The sequence below is a fragment of the Lissotriton helveticus genome, chromosome 8, assembly GCF_964261635.1.
Source record: "Lissotriton helveticus chromosome 8, aLisHel1.1, whole genome shotgun sequence".
NCBI lineage: Eukaryota > Metazoa > Chordata > Amphibia > Caudata > Salamandridae > Lissotriton > Lissotriton helveticus.
Window position 1 is genome coordinate 454,031,031 of NC_136069.1, and position 21,633 is coordinate 454,052,663.

A 21,633-nucleotide genomic window follows, 5' to 3' on the forward strand; every position below is an offset into this window, starting at 1 on the left:
TCATTTATTACGATATTGAGATTAGAGGAAAAGATCCCATCTAAAGTGTGGCCAGCGGAATGTGTTCCTTGATGAACCAGTTGGGACAGACCACAGCCAGCCATAGTCTCTGAGATAATTGCTGTGTTATTATCAGTAATTTTATCAAGCTGAATATTAAAATCTCCCAGGATAGTATAATCAGCCCCTATAAAGCTAGATTCAAGAGCGGGGCCAAGCGTTTGAGATAGGGAGTTTCTAGCATTAGGAGGTCTATATATTAAAAGGTCATCGAATGTGTAGTTGTGTGTGATACTGACTTTAAAAGGAAGGGACTCACACTCCGGGGAGCATCGGGCCTCCAGACCCCGAACGTGTAATCCCTCTTTGCTGATAATAGCTAAGCCTCCCCCTGTTTCCCGATTCGGTCTGCTCGGAGAAAGGAGTATCCCCCAGGGACTGCTAAAGCCAAGTCTTTCTCTGAGGATTCGTTAGCCCAAGTCTCTGTTATAAACAGAAGGTTGAGATTGTGAGAGTCGATAAGGTTGGCCACCTCTGTGTTGTGTTTTTACAAGGGATCTGGCATACACCAGAGCAGCTTTTATCTCTGTGTGTTTATGGGATTAAGCCTGGTGCAGGACGTCCTATCCCGAAGTTTTAATAGTTCAATGCCACTGTAAACCCTCCTCTTTGAGTGTCTCCTGATTGGGGAAGGGGTTCTGGCCCTGGGCCCGTGCCAGACGCGGACAGGTGCAGACGGGCTTGCCTTTGGCACGCCCTCGGCGTGCCGCCAGCGCGTCCGCTGCGCGTTCTTCTGATCATGGGTTTTATGGCCTTCGTGCCTGAACAACTAGCACGCTCACCCCGGGAATTGCCACCGTCCTGGAAGTGAGGCCGTGCTGACCGCGCCCTCCACCACCTCTGTACAAACGGCACTTGCCTTGACGGACCAGGGGGCATAGGTGAGCAACACTACAAAGATATGCAGGTAAGTTTTAAGTTTTAAAATATAGCAGCAGATGCGCAAGTGAATATAAAAGTGCTTTGTCTGTTTAAAAGCAATCAGCGTGATTCTGGGTGTTACCGGCAGCGAGCTCTCAGTCCCAGCGCTACGGCAGTCCCAAGTCAATTAGGCTCCGTGTCCGCGCTGGCTGAGCCTAAGTAACCTTCGTGCCTGAAGAACTAGTGCCCTCACTCCGGGAATTGCCACCGTCCTGTAAGTAAGGCCGTGCTGACCACGCCCTCTGCCCCCTCCGGAGAGGAAGGGAGTGGGCGAAATTAGGAAAAGATAGTATCTATCTAACCCTCCCAAATGCAAATCTCTTTGCCCCTACCGCTGCAGTAGAGGAGTATTATAAAACCTACTATAATTACATAACTGACACCTTGGATCAGTTAATCCCGGTAAAGAAGCTAAAAAATAGAAATAAAATTACAGCACCCTGGTATAATAATGAACTTAAACAACTACATCTGATTTGAAAGAAGGCAGAGAGGAAATGAAGAAGGAAGTACCTAGAGCTAGACAGGCAAGAACTGAGACTAGCGCAGATTAAATACAAGGAGCTCATCTTAAAGTCCAAGTTCTATGCTAACTCTATTTCACAAGCACCCAATGGTACAAAAGCACTATTTAAGATCGTTAAGGATCTCTCTGCCCCTACTTGCTTGAGTAATAAAGTGATGGCATCGCAGAAATTGTGCGATGAGATTGCCTTCTATTTTACAGACAAAGTTGCTAAAATTGTTGGTGCTTTCCATACCTATGATAATGGTGACCAGGACAATTCTGTACAGATGGCGGTTGAGGACCTGCGGCAGATAACTACTCTGGATAATTTTCTGATTTTTACTGACCTCACTTTTAACAGCCTGGCGCATAGCGTGTCCTCGGGTTCTGCCCTTGATCCTCTCCCCCACAAAGTCTGGAAGACTTTTGGCCAAGTGACTTTCCCCTGGCTGCGGCAGATATGCAACCAGTCCCTAGAAGAAGGTATAGTTCCGGAGGGATGGAAGCAGGCTGTGGTGACACCCTTGATTAAGAAGCCCTCACTAGACCCGACAACCCCAACAAGTTCTAGACCAATCTCTCTTCTGCCATTTCCGATCAAAATCATGGAAAAGGCTGTAAGCAAGATCTTATCTTGTTTCCTGGAGGATAATCAACTGCTGGATAAGGACCAATTTGGGTTCCGGCCAGGTCATGGGGCTGAGACTGCTCTGGCCACCATGTTGGATAATCTACGTATGCGGGCCAAAAATGAGAATGTTACTGTTCAAGTACTTCTCGTTATGTCGACCGTATTCGACACGGTGAGGCACGCAATTTTAGTGGAAAGACTGGAGAAGATTGGGGTGAAGGGATAGGCTCTGCAGTGGTTGCGGTCTAATCTGGCAGGGAGACAGTAGGTGGTAACCTTGGTGCCGTTTTCCTCATGTAAATCCCCGGTAGTCTATGGGGTACCGCAGGGCTCTGCGATCAGCCCTAATTTTTTCAATATCTATTTGCAGCCTCTGTTCCCCATCATTAAATTGTTCGGGGTTGACCTGGTCAGCTATGCGGACAATACGCAACTGGCATTTTCCCTGGAAGGAAAAAATGCAGTTTCCATGGAGACATTTCAGGAGTGTATGCGTCAGACTGCAGGTTGGCTTCGGAGAAACTCCTTTCAGTTTCAATGGGGGAAAACAGATGTGCTGTATTGCTCTTCTGCTAAGATGCCTAAACACATACTACTGGAGTTTAGGCTTACCCCTGAGGAGGAACCTCTGGTCCCTGTCAGCACGGTGCGCAATTTGGGGGTCGCAGGCAAATAAGACAGCCAGCGTGTGCTTCTCTTTGATGCTCATGCTGTGCCAGATAATCCCAATACTAGCCAAGAACTAGTGCACTCTCGTAGTGAGAAGCACAGTGCTAAGCAGACTGGACTACTGCAACTCCCTGTACTTGGGAGCACCACAGTAAATCTTGCAAGGGCTGCAGAGAGTCCAGTCGGCAGCAGCAAAATTGGTGTTAAATAGGCAACGTAGATCCTCCTCTACTCTTGCTCTGAGAGATCTCCATTGGCCGCCTATCAAGGAAAGGGTCCACTTTAAATCACTCTGTTTGGTGCATAGAGCAGTACACGACCTGGGCCCAGTCCCACTACAGGAAACATTCACCTGGTACCTCCCTAAGATCCAACTTCGTTCCTCCAATGCAAGTTTGCTGGCAATTCCTAGATTGATGCGCTCTAGGATGAGGGGAAGGGCCTTCAGTGTGGCTGCTGCCCATCTTGGAACGAGCTACCGCAGAATATATGACAAATCAACTCCCTAATCGAGTTCAGAAAGATCCTGAAAACCTGGCTCTTCCCCAAGGCGTGAAACCCTCTTTCTTCAACTTTCTTTGGTTCATTCACATGACGGTTATTTCTCTAGTCTGAGCGCCAGGATACCCGCAGGGTGGCAGTCTGCGCTATATAAGAACCACTTACATTTACATTTACACTTACAATGTAAAACTTAGGGGAAACAACGTTTACAATGCAACTTTTACAACGCACTACCATTACAACGAAACTTTTACAACGCAAAAACTTTTACAACGCATACATTTACAACGCATGTTTTTACAACGCAGATACCTTTACAACGCATACTATTACAACGTAAGTATTGGTAAGTATATAATTATTTTTAAAATGTTATATGTTTGGGTTTTTGGGTAAATGGGTATTTTTAGGGTTCAGGGTCAGTTTTGGGTTTTTGGGTAAAGGGGTATTTTTAGGGTTCAGGGTCAGTTTTGGGTTTTTGGGTAAAGGGGTATTTTTAGGGTTCAGGGTCAGTTTTCAGTTTTTGGGTAAAGGGGTATTTTTAGGGTTCAGGGTCAGTTTTCAGTTTTTGGGTAAAGGGGTATTTTTAGGGTTCAGGGTCAGTTTTCAGTTTTTGGGTAAAGGGGAATTTTTAGGGTTCAGGGTCAGTTTTCAGTTTTTGGGTAAAGGGTTATTTTTAGGGTTCAGGGTCAGTTTTCAGTTTTTGGGTAAAGGGGTATTTTTAGGGTTCAGGGTCAGTTTTGGGTTTTTGGGTAAAAGGGTATTTTTAGGGTTCAGGGTCAGGTTTGGGTTTTTGGGGTACAGGGGTACTTTGTAAAAAAAAAGTAAAATTACATTTAAATTAAATTAATTACATGAAATTAAATAAAATTAAAATATATTATAATAATTTTAAATAATTTATATTAAAAAAATTATTATATACTTACCAATACTTACGTTGTAATGGTATGCGTTGTAAAAGTATATGCGTTGTAAAATCTTGTGTTGTAAATGTTTGCGTTGTAATGGTTTTTGCGTTGTAAAAATTTCGTTGTAAAGGTAGGCGTTGTAAAAGTATGCGTTGTAACGTCATTCATCCAAAACTTAGGTCCAGGAAAGCCAGATCAATACCAATGTTAAGGCTATTCACATAAGAGATGTGCATACAATGAATCTAGATAGGCCCTATTAGATATTTGCAAATTAAAGAGTTATCCTAAAAATATTTCTTTATTCCATAACATTCATGTTCAATATATCGCACAAATTTGTTCAAAAAGCATGTTTTCTTTTACTTCAAGCAATGCCCCTTGTGGGTCCATCCATCCATTTCACCCTCCTCATATTCTCCAATATTACTTTGGGCCATATTATCAAGAATAACGATAACATTATCGCCGCTTTAGTGGCGATAAGGGGCGTGATAATATGCCCTTGTGAATTCCCATAGAAGCCCAGGTTGACACCAGAACTTGGGCTTCTATGGGAATCCACAAGGGCATATTATCACCTTATCGCCGCTTTAGCTGCAGTTTCCTACCGCTAAAGCGGCGATAATCTTATCGCCGTTCTTGACAATATGGCCCTCTATTATTTTGCATCTCAACTATTTAATCAATGTACTACGTGGGCCCTTGTTTTAAATTGTTTGGAAATATCAAGATCATATGCAAACACCATAACACCACACTCTTGTAATGTTCACAAATGTGGTTTTTACCCATGTTTATCGCGCCAGTACGTATATAAAAAAATATATGCATGTAGACAAAAAGTTTAAACAAAGTAATATACACAGAATTCAGGTGGGGTAGCATGTTAACAGACTCAAATAAAATTGAACGCACTACAAACCTTCTAAAGGTAAGTATATATTTACTATTCTCAACTCCACCCATACTTACCCTACCTAATAAAGGGTCTGATATTATTGTCAAGTCCTGTATCGCATGAGATTTAGTGAACCCCCCGCACCCACACATTCTGCAGTCTGTACTCATTCTAACTATGGAAACTCAAACTCGAGAGGTAAAACTACAGGGTTTCTGGAGCCTTTTCTACTTTCCATTATTCCGGAACCTCAAGCCTGTCCTCTGTCCTCTTCACTTCCTCTTCTTAAAAATATATATTTCACGCTGGCATTTCGGTATCGAAACAGTGTACTTTGAAGCATTTTTAACATAAAAAGTCTCCCATTCTTTTCCTCATTCAATTTCATGTCCGCTTGTTAATGAAGTAACTCTGCATGTTGAATCAGGAAGACTCTGACCTTACCGCAGCTGTCATGTCTCTGCTTGTCTTCACTAAAGTTAATGCAGTGTTAGCAGAATAATGGTTTCCATAAAATCATTGCAAACAGGTGCACTGAGTTGGGAATAGATAATTCATACTGAGTATTGGAGTAATTACTGGCTTTCATAGGCTTAGATGTTGTTCTTGGTTTTATTTATTTTTTCTCTGCTTGTTCATTGCTTATGAAATACAGTGCCAATGCAGATGCCTAAAGCTCTAAGCGACCTGGGCACAATATATATAAAAAAAGCTATACTTTTATTGAAAATGGAAGCCAGAAGTGAAACAGAATAAGATAAACATTTGTTAAACTAAAAATCACCTTATGTTTCGAATGCTGATGTATTTCACAACCTAAAGATTTAAGGCGTACCTGCATATACGCAACAAACAATGCTCACAAAGTTTCACACTTTTAAAGATTCTCGAAATTTCCCTAGAAGACTTCAAGGCTCAAGGTCATACTGTAGGGAGAGTTAATAAGGGGCAGCAATCACCTGTGGATAAAACAGAGGCATCTGAAATCAAAACTCCATGAGGCATAACTACTGCTGTGCATATATCTGCCGATACAAAAGGGGATGATGGACAGAGCGTTTGAACAAATCAAACTCTCACCCCCAGTCAATTGATCTGGGTTTAATCCATCACCATTCTTTAGTTCACTCAGCCACCCCAGTTCAGACATGGCTATATGCAAATCAGTCTGACCCTGTGCCTTATGGGAACAGTCCAGCCCGAACTGCCAAGCCATGTCTTCCCTGGACCAGAAACAAGCATCCCGGGACCGGTTTCGGATTCATAATCCTCATCAGCCAGGCTATCTTGAATCCAGTGGCCAAGTGAACAAGGGACTCACGTCTGAGTATACCCTGCCACACTTAGGGCGAACAAAGCGATACAAAAGGGGATGATGGACGGAGCGTTTGAACAAATCAAACACTCACTCCCAGTCAATTGATCTGGGTTTAATCCATCACCATTCTTTAGTTCACTCAGCCACCCCAGTTCAGACATGGCTATATGCAAATCAGTCTGACCCTGTGCCTTATGGGAACAGTCCAGCCCGAACTGCCAAGCCATGTCTTCCCTGGACCAGAAACAAGCATCCTGGGACCGGTTTCGGATTCATAATCCTCATCAGCCAGGCTATCTTGAATCCAGTGGCCAAGTGAACAAGGGACTCACGTCTGAGTATACCCTGCCACACTTAGGGCGAACAAAGGGATACAAAAGGGGATGATGGCATATATCTGCCAGCAGCGCATCCGCAAACTTGCTTAATAAATGTATAGATTAGTAATGTCAACGCATGGTTTACAATAGCTGTATCCATGCTAGAGTTTCAGGATTGTCATATCGTATAGGATTGCATATAATGGTCCAGATTCACGCACGCAGAATATTTTGTTTTTTTAAAGAGCAAACACTAAAGCCACACTTGCTCCTTTCAGAATTTTCCAGAACCATAAACATAAGAAGGAGCAAAAACCAATGAAGAGAAATTTGACTGAGAAAGAAAAAAGCACTTTGATTTCCTACACAGTGGACCGCTATGGATGACTCTTAAGCCTGCCTTCACCAAGCTCAATACAGCAGACAAGAAGGCCAGGTGACAGAAGCTCACTGACAGGATGAATGGAATAGAAATGGAGAAGGGAGAGGTGTGGCGCCGCGGCCAGGGCGACTGACGCTGGAATCTGGGGATCAGGGTTCGATCCCCGGCTCCGGCGGCAGGTTAGCCCAGCACCATGCGACTCTGGGCAATAGCTTGCTTAATCTTCCCGACAGCCCCCAGCGCCTAGAGACCCTAACGGGTGATTGTGCGCTATACAAATGTGGATTATTATAAGCACACCGTAGAGGACATCAGGAATGAATGGAAAGATGAAAGGAGGTGGGCTACGCGCATGTACACAAGGATACAGGTGGCAGCTGCTATGCATTGTGGCAGACCGGAATCATGCCTTCTACTCCCAATGGAAGAGTGTTAGACTTGCCAGCCTTAGGGTGGTCTTCCCCCAAATGTTTTGCCTACTCCCCTCCTCTTTCCTGAAAATCATTTTTGTTGGCTTTAGGGCTCTGTGCACTTTACCACTGCTGCCCAGTGCTAAAATGCTTGTGCTCACGCCTTATAACATTTATTTTAAACTACAATGGTCCCCAGGGAATTAGGGATGAAGACACGTAAATGAATATAGACCCGATCAGTGCTATATTGGTTGAACTTGTCTAGCAGGACAGAGGTCTAGTATTTAATAGTTAACAATTTTTAGAAATATGTACAAACAAAAATATAGAAAGTGGGACACATGCCTGTATCCTACTACACAAACACTAGAAAGTTTAACATTTTATTATGTAATGGTGTTCCTTGCAATTTGTTTCTCACATCGAGAATTTTGTCTGTAACAAACCGTGAGCTTTGCCTGAGCCCCCTTGTGTGGTCGCTAATTGTTCCTGTTTGTGTAGTAGGATGCAGGCTTGTGTCCCGCTTTCTGTATTTTCGTTTGTACATATTTCTAAAATATGTTAACTATATAATATAGCTGTGATCGGGTCTATATTCATTTACATGTCTTCATCCCTAATTCTCTAGGGACCATTGTAGTTTAAAATAATTGAATGTGAGGTCCCTGGCTGACTTCACTTGGGTCCCCTTGTTGTCTTAAAATACACTCCTTATAACATGGTAAAATTGGCCTACACCTGGTTGGCATATTTCATTTACTTATAGATTCCTAGTAAAGTGGTGCAGCTTATACCCAGGGCCTATAAATGATATGCTACTAGTGGGCCTGCAGAACGTATTGTGACATCCAGTTAAGTAGCCTTTTAAAACATGTCTCAGTCCTTCCATTGCAGCCTGTCTGCAGGTTTAACATTCCATTTCGACTTGGCAAAATAAACCTTTTGCCAGGCCGAAAACTACCTTTTTAATACATGTAAATTACCCGTACATTAGGTCCTAGACAGCCCATGTGGCCGGATGCATTGCATTTAAAAATGTTTGCATGTACTTCTAGGTTTTACCTGTCCTGGTAGTTAAAAACTCCTAAATTAGGTTTTTAATACTGTGAGGCCTACCTCTCACATAGAATAACATTAGGTTATCTTATTACATTGAATAAGTGATACATTTTTGTTTGGGAACAGGTAGATATGTCAGGTTGGTCTCTAATAGTGCAAACATAACCCAGGAGCAATGGAGTTCTGTACATCGAAGTGGAGATGGTTTTGTAGGGTGTCCAATAATTAGGGAGGGGAAATGTGGATCTAGTCTACACCAACCTTGAATAGCAGGTGGAAGTTGGGAACCCCTTATCAGATGATACAAATTGTGCAAGTTGGGCTACTTACATATCAAAATACTGAATATTGTCACCAGTTTTCTGATCCGACTGGGTTCGACCTTAAGTAGTAGAGCCATTAATAATTTAAAGGTATTTCCCTAATGCCACTATCCACATTTCCCCTGTAGCAAAAGCATGCATTGCAACAAGGGTTTCCACAGTGTTTCAAGCATGTATAGTATCATTGCGACACCAGCATCCACAGATCCCCCTGCATATGAGACCCTATGTTTGTATCCACAAAGCTCAAATCACAAAAAATAAATTGCTATTCGTTTATCTACAATGATTCCGCAGATGCATAAAGTTCCACAGCCATATTGGTGTCCACAACTGTCCCTATCATTTACAATGGCATAGGAATGTATGTCCCACAAATGTCTGCAGCAGGAAAAGCACCATACCTTTACCAGTAATCACACTTGCTCTGAATGTAAAACACCATCATTTCCATATATGTTCTAAAACATAAAGCAAGATAGCTGTGTCAGTATACACAAATGAGCCCAGCATGTGAATCACTGGTTCCATACCAGTATTCAACGGTCTACCTGGACTGCTGTACATAATATCCATCACTGCATCAACAGTTATACCCACATCATGTAAAGCATGCTTGTGGTTCCAGACTTATTAGTGCCCTTGAATACAAATGTCCCCTTGTCATTACACAATCAGTAATTGCCTCCAAGCTTGTAGAGAACAGTAGTAATTCCATCGACCTTCAATTTCCAAAGAATGTTGAGGATAATTACTCTGACATTATCCACAACTGACACAGGAACTTAAATTTCTATTGGCAGGCTATGTCAGTATCCATTATTAATCCAGGCAATAAAAGCATGAATGAATCCCTTAACCTATATTAGAGCCAACATTTAAAGTATCATTGCTTTTCCTGTGTTCACATCAGTTTCCACTATTAACTTAAGAATTTAAAGCAATATTGTCATTATATTATTCAAAACTACCATCAACATGTTCAGCATCATAGACATTCAAGTTCCCAGAATTATCGCAGCTTGGAAAATGGCATTGCCATTTCATTATCCACATTGGCATCCATCATGGAAAAAGAATTGTCATCTGAGTTTCCACATCTCCTATAGTTGTAAAGGACTGGATGCTGGAGTCATAGAGCAAATTGTTAGATTGCCAGAGGAAAGAGTGACACTGTCCAGTAGCCATGGTGCCACCCTGTACAGAATCATATGTGTGGAAGGTGTTAGGTGTCTACTTCAGAGGGTCACAGGTTAAGAAAAAAAACAACACAGGGAGTAAACCCTTACTTTGGCAATCTTGTGACTCCTGATTGCAGATAAAGGTAGAACTGAAGAAATAAGCAATTAAAATCCTGCTGACACCTGGAATGAGAAACGATCCAATCTTGCTGAGAGGAGACCACAGAAAGGAAATAATACAACCTGCTTGAAGCAAAACAAAAAAGGAACTAAAGTAGTAGCAAGGGATGAAGATCACAGTGAAAGATCAGGGCATGAAATGTGTTGTGATACATCTTTCTCCTTTACATATGCTTGAAACAGAAACTGACATCACAGAAAACTGCAACATCCTGGTTTGGGAGAACGGGGCATCCTATAATGGATATTCAGCCATTTTGGAAAGAGCTGTTTATATGATTTGTTTCCACTCCTTTCCAAGAGCTCATTGCATTTATTCTACTATAAAGAATAAGTCCAGATTTAACATCCTGCCTCCCAATTCGAAATCTGGAGTCCTGCTGCTGCCCTTTGTGATCAACGCTCCATCAAATTTCTGGAAAACTCCTTCAGGTCACTGCAAGCATGGAAATACTGAAACGACTCAGGTAGGTAAAGCCTAACTTTACGACTTTCGGTATTCACAAAGGGCATGTAGGAGTAGTAAAGTTAGGATTTTGTCTCAGTTAAACTTAAGTATTATTGCTTAAGTTAAACTTAAGATCAAAACATACGTTTAACTGAGACACAATCATATCTTTACTACTTCTAAATGCCCTTTGTGAATGCAGAACTTCGTAAAGTTAAAATTTTGTCTCACATTACTTTTGTGAATCTGGCTCATCAACTTTAAAGTACTATTGCCTTTAGAGTATTCGCATTTATCCCCACAACATGTAAGGTGGACTTATCCTTCCAGTAACAAAAGCCCAAACATATAAAACCCACTTCCAGGGCTTTCGCTGGAATTGCCATTGGCTTTGCAAAGTACAGCAGACATTCCAAAACCTTAATTGTCCCTTACTATAAAGGGAAATTAATTGATATGTCTATATACCACCACTTAATTTACCATTGCAACATTAACACTCAGAATAGTCCACCTGCAAGTATAGCATAATATCATTGATTGGCTCTATAAATACTGCTTATATACTTGCCCAGTGCATGAAATAAACTAGTACTATGCACATGTTAATACTTTGACATTATATAAAATATCATGGCCACATCAGTATTTACATCACCCAGAATGTCAAATATAATTTCCATTCCAGTACTCACAATTACCGCAATAGTGCCATGGCTATATTCATAGCCACAATTATCCCAGGCAAGTAATGGAAGATTATCAATAGAAGATTCACAACTATCGCAGCATTTATAACACCATTGTCATTCTAGTACCTACAAATTAACATTTACCACACCATTGCCATAATAGTTCCAAAAAGTTCCCCATATATTGCACGCAACATAGCCATACGCTTTTCCACATTTGACAACAACATGGGAAACAGCATAATTGCCACTTATGTATAAGAATGTGAAGAACTATTGTCAGGATGTAATCCACAATTGCCTTTTAGCAAGTAGGGCACCTCTGGCATGTCAGTACCAACAACTGCCTTTAGGTACGTAAAACACCATGGACATTTTAATATCATTAAATACCCCCAACATGTAAACCACCATTGCCATTCTACTTACCTGCATGAAAAACTAAAGCGTGCCAATAGTCATGATTTTCTCTATGATATGAACCACTTTTTCTATCCAAATATCACTAATTGGTCACACATATAAAACTGCGATAACACGTCAGTAGCAACATCTTTTAGCATGGAAAGCATGGAACTCTCATCAATAACTGCAATTGTCCTTGTCAGACCAGACCTGAAAAACGTACCTCAACATATATATTCAATTGCCATGCCAGTATTTCCAAAAACCCCTTCTTGTTTTTAGTACTTCGGCCTTTTGATTGATTGACGTTACCCTAACCAGTAAAGGACCATTTCTATGTCACTATCCACAATTGCCCCAGCAATTATAAAGCATTACTGCATACCATTATTTCTGTCAAAATGTGACATTTCATTGGCATGTCCACAGCTTCTCCAGCATGTAAAGCGCTATAGCAGCATTAGTGTCCACAACTGCACCCGGCCTTTACATTGAATTTCAATGGCAATGTGCACAATATTCCTAGCATGTGAAGCACAACAACTGCCCCACACATATAAAAACAGTAGCAATGTCAATATACACACCTGTCTGTAGAATATGTTTTACGTTTGGTTATTAGCATTTGTATAGAGCCTTCTACAAATTATGTGGTGTGAAGGCAGTTCTTTATTAAGCACCCTAGTTATACAGTTCTGGGGTTTTCACCAACCAGTTTTGTGTTGTTTGTTGGTTGTGCACAGGTAGTAGACATTTGTTAAATGTCTAAATTAGTAAGGGTTCATGTTAGTTAATGTGAAAGTAAAATATGTTTGATACTTATGAAGATCTTTATCACTTTTTATGTATATGGATGGGAGTGCAACAAAACTGCCATTTTAATTTTGCTGATGTTGGCAATCTATAACCCAGTTTAGAGAGATTGTTTTTAACAACAATCACCACCCAGTTAAATAGCTATTATATGATGGTGTGCATATGAGGGTGTGGAATGCTTAAGTTAACTGTATTTGAATTGTTCTATGACATATGTTGGTGGAGCAGGAGAGTGCTGTTAAATGTGTAGTGCTTTGCAAAGGTTATCGCTTGGAGGCTGTGTTGTGCATTTGAGGCTGCCATGAAGATATTCTAGAATGTTGAGATTGAGAGAGATGAGTTGTAAGTGAAATTGAAAATGTGTGTCTAGTGACTCAGTATAGCTTCTAGAAGGTGCTGGTTGGTGTCCACTAGCAACATTTAAATTATTATTGTCAATAATATGATTATACATTTTTGGCTGGATAGCACTCCTGCACTAGCTGGTATTAGAGCTTTTTCTATTAACTCAGATTGCACAATTAACAGACAAACATGAAGTATGAATAATTATAGCTAAATTGTGGGTGTAACACAGGTTTCTTGAAAGCTAACATCATGTAGGTGACCTAATTTGTCCTTTACATTATGAATCTTATGATAGGGTTCCCATTTGGTCTCAATTTAGATGAAGAGTTTGCGATGGCAGTGCATTTGGGTTATTATATATATATATATTATATATATATATATATATATATATATATATATATATATATATATTACCTACTGGCGGTCGCCAGTAGGTATATATAGTTAGGATTTTTTCCCTATGGGATTTTTGAAAATTCTATGTCTAATAACTTTGGCGTTTGTGGACAGAATTGGCTGACATTTTCTGGAAAATGGAACATTTTGTTTCTGAGCAGCCCTTGGAAATTTGGGGGGGTTTCGTCAAGGGGGGGCCGAGAAAAAAGGGGGGTCCCAAAACGTGTTTTTAACATTGAGTTTTCCATAGGGCGGTTGGCCTCACTTTTAGCCCGAACGGCTGAATGGATTTCCATGAAACTTGGCAAAATTGTAGGGACTGGTAGCCCGATGTGCCTTTTCTAGGTCTCAATATATGTGCTCCAGTGGATTTTGAGAAATTAACGTTTAAAAAAAGATATATATCTGTAAGCGCGCTCCGGGCAGCGCTCCGGTCCGCGGACCTTAAGCGTACCGGAACTTCGCGTAGCTAAGCTGATTGGCTCTCCGGTGTCTGTCAACATTCTAAACAGTCCGGAGCGGCCGCCATCTTGTCTCTCGGTAGGATTGAGAGACAAGAGGAGGCCAAAACAAAGGCGAAAATGACCATAAGGGGGCATACTAGATCCTCCCTGACCCCCTAGGTTTAATGTGGAGGTTTTAAAAGGGCCCCGCGGGGCAAAAAAAACAAAAAAAAAATTATTATTTTTTTGCGTGGGGAGCGCCCGGTCCGCGAACCGGGAAGCGTTCTGGGCAGCGTACTGCAATGAAAAATGAATGATAGACTTTTCAAATGCTGTATGTTAATTGATTGTTGTTTTTGTTGATTATTTTTTATTTTCTTTATTTTTTAAGCATTTTTTTTAATGTGATTGGGTTTCATAATTTATTAAACTTTCTAACATTTCATTGTCAGAAATTTCATAATTATCATGGAATATACATTGTAGTCTCTGAGGGTGTAAAATGTCCTCATTTGCAAGGAGGTTATCTACTGCTTGTACACATTGCAGTAGTTCATTGTCCCAAGTTTCATCGAAAAATTCAATGTCAATTTGATCAATTGTATCAATCAATTCTTGGCTGCTCTCTTGCAGGTCCATTTCAAAAGAAACTTGGTTTTCGCCTTCCATTTTGCCTGAAATTTGAATTAAAAAAATATATATTAGTAGAGATAGGGCAATGTTGGGAATAATTTTAGATAGGCATTTTTTATCAGTGAATTTATCTTTGGGCAGTGTATAGTATCAGAGTGGAAGTAGGAATATAAAAATGTGTATGTGATTTAACGTAACTATAACAGAGAAGTCTCTCTAAATCTATAACTACTACAGAGGGATAGTATATATCTATCAGAAAAAGTTTACCATATTAACTTATAGTGCACAATATACTTCAGTTTTAAAAATAAAAACTTACCTTTAGAAAGAAGTTGAAGGAATTAGTGAAAATACTATTGAAATGTACAGCAAGAAGTAGTAGTCAAAATGGCTGTGTTTTCTTCTCTTCCTTTATATATATTCAGGTATATAACCAATGAAATGTCAGGTAAAAAAAATAGAAAATGAAAGTAACATTTTCATTGGTTGTCAATTCCAACACTTCAGATGTGTTTTGTGAAGTAATTTACCTCAGGGTATTTAGAGAGGTCTACAGGCTAAATGACTAAATGGAATTCCAATCAAATTTGTGAAAATGGTAGGGATTGGTATGTAGTATGAGCTAATCTATATTTGGTGAAATTGTCTCCAGTGGCTTTTCTGTGAACTACTTTCCCACCTTTTTTGATGGTGCGCTTCCCAGGGAGCGACCCGGTACGCGAACCGTTGACCGCCCCGGTTCGCGAACCTTAAGCGTAACGGGAGTCCACCATTTTGTGTTTCGGTCGAATTAAGATACAAGATGGAGGGCAAATAATGTTCAGAATGGGTAGAAGGGGGCACGGTAGACTTATCTTGACACCCTAGGTTTTGTGAGGGTGGCTGAGGAGGCTTATATGTGCGGAAAAAAACAATTTTTTTTAAAAATTTCGCGAGGTTAGCTCCCGGTTCGCGTACCGGGTAGCGCCCCAGGGAGCGTATTTTGTTGGAAATTAGTGAGAAATGTTAGAGTAAAATAATAATTGTGAGTGATCAGATGTAGGGTAGCTCTGAGAAGAGCTTTTGGGTTTATGGTACATTTAGGTACTTATAAGTAGGTACCAATGCACATTCTTAAATTCAGAGTGAAAACTCTGTTGCCCTCATCTGAGAAGTGAACTCCATCTCCTCTGTAGATATCTTGCATGTAGTAACGCAAGTTATTGTTGTACAGGGAGCCCATTCCATGGTCTCTCATGTAAGCTGAAACAGATTTGTTTACATGCTTCCTCGACTTCTCAATTTGTGGACAAAATTGGTTTGACCACCTCCATTTCTGTCTTTGGCATATATTTGAATATACCAAGGCAGTCTGAGGAAAAAGTGCCATTAATTGCTCAAAGGTGTCCTTTAAAAGCATTTCCAGACCTACACCAGTCAAAGTGCCCAAGTCATTACCTCCACAGTGCACAATTAACAGGTCAGGTTTGGGCAAATGCATAAAGGTTTTCACCAATGGTATCAATTGGTGACATTTTAATCCTCTGTGGCCAAACCACTTAATTTCCACATCTTGTAAATTGAGGTTAGGTAATTTCCTGTTTTCAACGTACCTTTGAGCCCAGTGAATATAACTATGTCCAACAATCCAGACAGAAAACATGGTGAGAGAAGGTTCTCCTGCAGTCAGATGAAGTGTGGCAATGAAATGGCATTTGAAAAAATGAGAGTTTAAAATGAAAAAAACTGTGGAGTTTCTGTGTTCATGAAGCAGTAACAGTGATTGGTGGATTTTGATTGCTGAAAACAGAAAGTTAGGGTGCACGGATGTGTTCTTTGAAAGATGTATTTTGAATGGTCAATAAAAAATCATTAAATGAAAGAATGCACTGGATATGCAGGTGCACTGAGAGTTCAGAGTCCAATTGCAACAAAGTTGTGTGAACTTGCAAACACCAGAAGTCTTCCAAGAGGTGGTTGCCATGCAGAAAAGACAGAAAGGGCAGAGGGGGGAAGGGTTTTCATTTGAAAAAAAGTGAGGGAAGAGTTTTGATTGGGTGACATGAGAAATATGTGTGAAGAATTACAGCATTTCTGTGCTTTTGATAGCTGCAGACTCTGGAGTGCATACCTTTTGCTCTGCTGAAGACAAATTGATGTGTTTCTGAGACTGTTTTCAAACTCAAAGTATTTGCTAAGGTGAGAAAATATTTCTTTAATTTAGATAGAGAATAGTGTGCTTTAAGGAGAAAATTATGAATTATGTGGCGCAAATTGCTTGTAAATATGCTCCCACCTGTGCATGGAAAATTTAGATTTTGAATGTTTGTGTTACATAGCCATGTTAAAAGTGACCCAACCATGCAGGAAAGGCAATCAAAAAACACTTTTATGTGTCTTAAGGACATTTTAAGTAATTTTCCCATGTGCAGTGTTTTGAAATTATGATTTGAAAATCGTTTTTGAGGTAAAGGAATTGTTTTTAAATTTATGACAAGGACATAATGGTGTATGCTTCTTTATAAGGCAATTGACTGTCCCTGATGTTATTTTTCCCATTTTAATGTAAGATTTTTCTCTGTGGCGCAAATTGCTTGTAAATATGCTCCCACCTGTGCATGGTAAATTTAAATTTTAAATGTTTGTGTTACATAGCCATGTTAAAAGTGACCCAACCATGCTGGAAAGGCAATCAAAAAACGCTTTCATGTGTCTTAATGACATTTTAAGTCATTTTCCCATGTGCAGTGTTTTGAAATTATAATTTGAAAATCGTTTTTGGGGTAAAGGAATTGTTTTTAAATTCATGACAAGGACATAATGGTGTATGCTTCTTTATAAGGCAATTGACTGTCCCTGATGTTATTTTTCTCATTTTAGTGTAAGACCTTTCTCTGTGGCGCAAATTGCTTGTAAATATGCTCCCACATGTGCATGGAAAATTTAGATTTTGAATGTTTGTGTTACATATACATGTTAAAAGTGACCCAACCATGCAGGAAAGGCAATCAAAAAACGCTTTTATGTGTCTTAAGGACATTTTAAGTCATTTTCCCATGTGTAGTGTTTTGAAATTATGATTTGAAAATCGTTTTTGAGGTAAAGGAATGTTGTTAAAATTTATGTGCGCCATATGCCCCCACATTTCTTTTTCAGGGGTGCAGCAGGGTGTTATTGAGACACCCCTGCAGCTTTTGAAAAATTCCTAATTTTTGATGAGCAGATTGTTAATCGCAAATTGCACCTTCATTTATATGAGCCTCCTAGCCCATGGAAATGAATGGGTAATTTGCAATTAGCAATTTTCTCATCGCAAATTTGGAATGGTAAAGAATCGCTATTTATTCCTTAAAATTCGCTTTTTTGGAAATGCAATATAGTTATATGATACATATGGTGGTTGATGTCTAACAAGATAAGAAGCTTAGGCATACATTTATGATGACTGGCGCAATGAAGTAGAAATCACTTACTTCATTGGTAGAGCTTTACATGTATTATCTCCTCTGTATTCTTCATCAAGCGTAACTTTAATCTGCAATCCTGAGTAGGCCTCACTTTAAACAAACCTCTGGATAGGCCACATCTTATTGTTATCTTGATTTAATCATTTAAAATGCTAGGGACAGATTTATGATAGGTGTATGCCTCTTTTGCGCCACTTAGAAAACATTGTCCATGGGGAAATGACTTAAAATGTCCTTAAGACACATGAATGTGTTTTTTTAAAACGTTTGCAATTGTTTTGGGTCACTTTTAACATGGCTATGTGACTCAAACAGTCAAAATCTAAATTCGCCATGCACAGGTGGGAGCATATTTACAAGGAATGTGCTCCATGGGGAAAGGTCTTATAATGTAATATGGGAAAAATGACATCAGAGACACTGAAATGCCTTATAGAGAAGCATACACCATTATGTCCTTGTCATACATTTGCAAACCATTACTTTTCCCCAAAAACGATTTTCAAATCATAATTTGAAAACACTGCACATGTGGAAATGACTTAAAATGTCCTTAATTCAAAATGTGCGATTCCTTAAATGCAATGTATCAAACAAAAAATATGTAAAAAATGATATTAAGGATTTGGAAACTACCACCAACTTCTAGTTTGTGGTAATTTGCGAATTCTTTTCAAAAAGCATTTTTTTCCAAAAAACAAAAGGTCCCATATGACGCCCATACATGCCCTTAGGGCATGTAGGTGTGCCATATGCCCCCAAATTTCTTTTTCAGGGGTGCAGCAGGGTGTTCTTGAGATACCCCTGCACGCTTGAAAAAATTCCTATTTTGTGATGAGCTAATTGCTAATCGCAAATTGCAACCTTCATTCCTATGAGCCTCCTAGCCCATGGAAATGAATGGGTAATTTGCAATTAGCAATTTGCTCATTGCAAATTAGGAATAGTAAAGAATTGCTATTTATTCCTTAAAATTTGTTATTTAGGAAATGCAAAATAGTTTGATGGTACATATGGTGGTTCATCTGTAACAAGATAAGAAGCTTAGGGATACATTTATGATGACTGGCGCAATAAAGTGAACATTACTTACTTCATTGGTAGGCCTTTACATGTATTATCTCCTCTGTATTCTTCATCAAGCGTAACTTTAATCTGCAATCCTGAGTAGGCCTCAACTTAAACAAACTTTTGGATAGGCCACACCTTATTGTCATCCTGGATTAATCATTTAAAATGGTAGGGACAGATTTATGATAGGTGTATGCCTCTTTTGTGCCACTGTGCGTCACTTTTATGATGCAACGGCGGTGCTAATTTGCAATTAGCAATTTGCTCATTGCAAATTATGAATGGTAAAGAATTGCTATTTATTCCTTAAAATTTGCTATTTAGGAAATGCAAAATAGTTTGATGGTAGATATGGTGGTTGATCTGTAACAAGATAAGAAGCTTAGGGATACATTTATGATGACTGGCGCAATAAAGTGCACATTACTTACTTCATTGGTAGGCCTTTACATGTATTATCTCCTCTGTATTCTTCATCAAGCGTAACTTTAATCTGCAATCCTGAGTAGGCCTCACCTTCAACAAACCTCTGGATAGGCCACACTTTATCGTCATCCTGGATTAATCATTTAAAATGCTAGGGACAGATTTATGATAGGTGTATGCCTCTTTTGTGCCACTGTGCGTCACTTTTATGATGCAGCGGTGGTGCAAAAGATTTGCTATGAGGCGACAACATTACAAATTGATGCATTTAGGCAGATATGTCATGGTGTAAAAAAACGTACCACATGAAACCGATGCAGCAGTGATGCAAAAGATGCACCATGTCGTAAGACAGGCCTCACTTGGGGCCATATGTATCAAGCTAATTAGCATTCGCAAAGATCAAAATTCTACGAATTTTGGCCTTTGCGAATGTTAATTAGACAAATGGTATGTATCAAACAAGTTTGATGCAAAATAAGGAGTAGCAAAATTTGCTATTCCTTATTTTGCAATTGCACTGAAGGATTTGCAAATTTTGTGACTACTTAAATGCAATGTATCAAACAAAAAATAAGTAAAAAATGACATTAAGGATTTGGAAACTATTGTGGTAAATTGGTGGTAATTTGTGAATTCTTTTCAAAAAGCTTTTTTTTAAAAAAACAAAAGGTCCCATATGATGCCAACACATGCCCTTAGGGCATGTATGTGTGCCATATGCCCCCAAATTTCTTTTTCAGGGGTGCAGCAGGGTGTTCTTGAGACACCCCTGCACCCTTGGAAAAATTCCTAATTTGTGATGAGCAAATTGCTAATCGCAAATTAAACCTTCATTCCTATGAGCCTCCTAGCCCATGGAAATGAATGGGTAACTTGCAATTAGCAATTTGCTCATCGCAAATTAGGAATGGTAAAGAATCGCTATTTATTCCTTAAAATTCGCTATTTAGGAAATGCAAAATATTTTGATGATACATATGGCAGTTCATCTCTAACAAGATAAGAAGCTTAGGGATAGATTTATGATGACTGGTGCATCACCAGGGATGTGCCAGTCATCTTGCGCCGCTGTTCCGCCACCCATGGTGTGCTGCATTTACAATGCGGCGCAGCATGGGGCAAAAACGGCACAGATGCTTGACGCATCTGTGCCGTTAAGGTGGCGCATTGCTGGAGTTGTATCGCAAGTGCGATGCAGCTCCAGCAAGGCTCAGGGGTGCACCATCTCCACAATGTTGCGTCAAGACCTATGCCTGCTTCAAGCAGGCGCAGGGTTTTGACACAGGTTTCTCCTATCTGATTGTAAATGCGGCACACCATGGGTGGCAGAGCAGTGGTGCACGTTAACTGGTGCATGCCTGGGGATGTGCCATTTAACATAAATCTGCCCCTTTACATTTAAGTATGTGCAGGGGACACAGAGTCGGTGAGGCTTATCCAAGGTTAAGAACAGATGAGTCCTGTTCAGTGAAAAATTAGACATAGGCTTCACCTGCTCAGCATCGCTGGACATGGCTAAATAATAGCTGCAAAATGTTACTCTTGTTAAACAATTTTACTATTATAATCTGTGAGATTTGTCTCTTACTCTGCAACATCTCATTGTTGTTATCTTTCTTTAAAGATAAAGACAACCTCAACATGAGCGACAATCTGCAATCAGTTGATTTTGACCTCATCATTGAACTTGTAATTGAAACATCAGTGGATGTTGATCCATTGGATGATTTAAATCCTGAGGATGAAGAAGAGCGTGATGAGGATGCAGATTTGTCCGAATTATATGATATAGGATGGGAAGCTGACCTGCTTGAGCCTTTGGAACTATAAACATTTATTTTTAAAATTTATAATTAATAAAAAGTAAAAAGGTAAACCGTTTAATTTAAAAATAAAGACACCTTCAAAAGCAGGTTATGTGTAGTGTCTTCAATAAAATATTAAAATATGCTCATAAAATTAGATCAGATTCACATATAAAATAGCATAGGTAACATAAATATAAATGTCATTTCTTTTCTGGTATTTCTGTATTGTAAATTTGCCAACGACTAAAAAATCTTCTAATTAAAATGTCAAGTAGTGTGTTAAGTTTTTTATCACTGTTACTGATTTACTGTTTGGTAATAATGGTTAATAACATTATTTATTATATTTTTCCACAGATTCAACTGCAGATCATTTCAAGATTTCACCATGCCTACAATAGAAAGACAGAG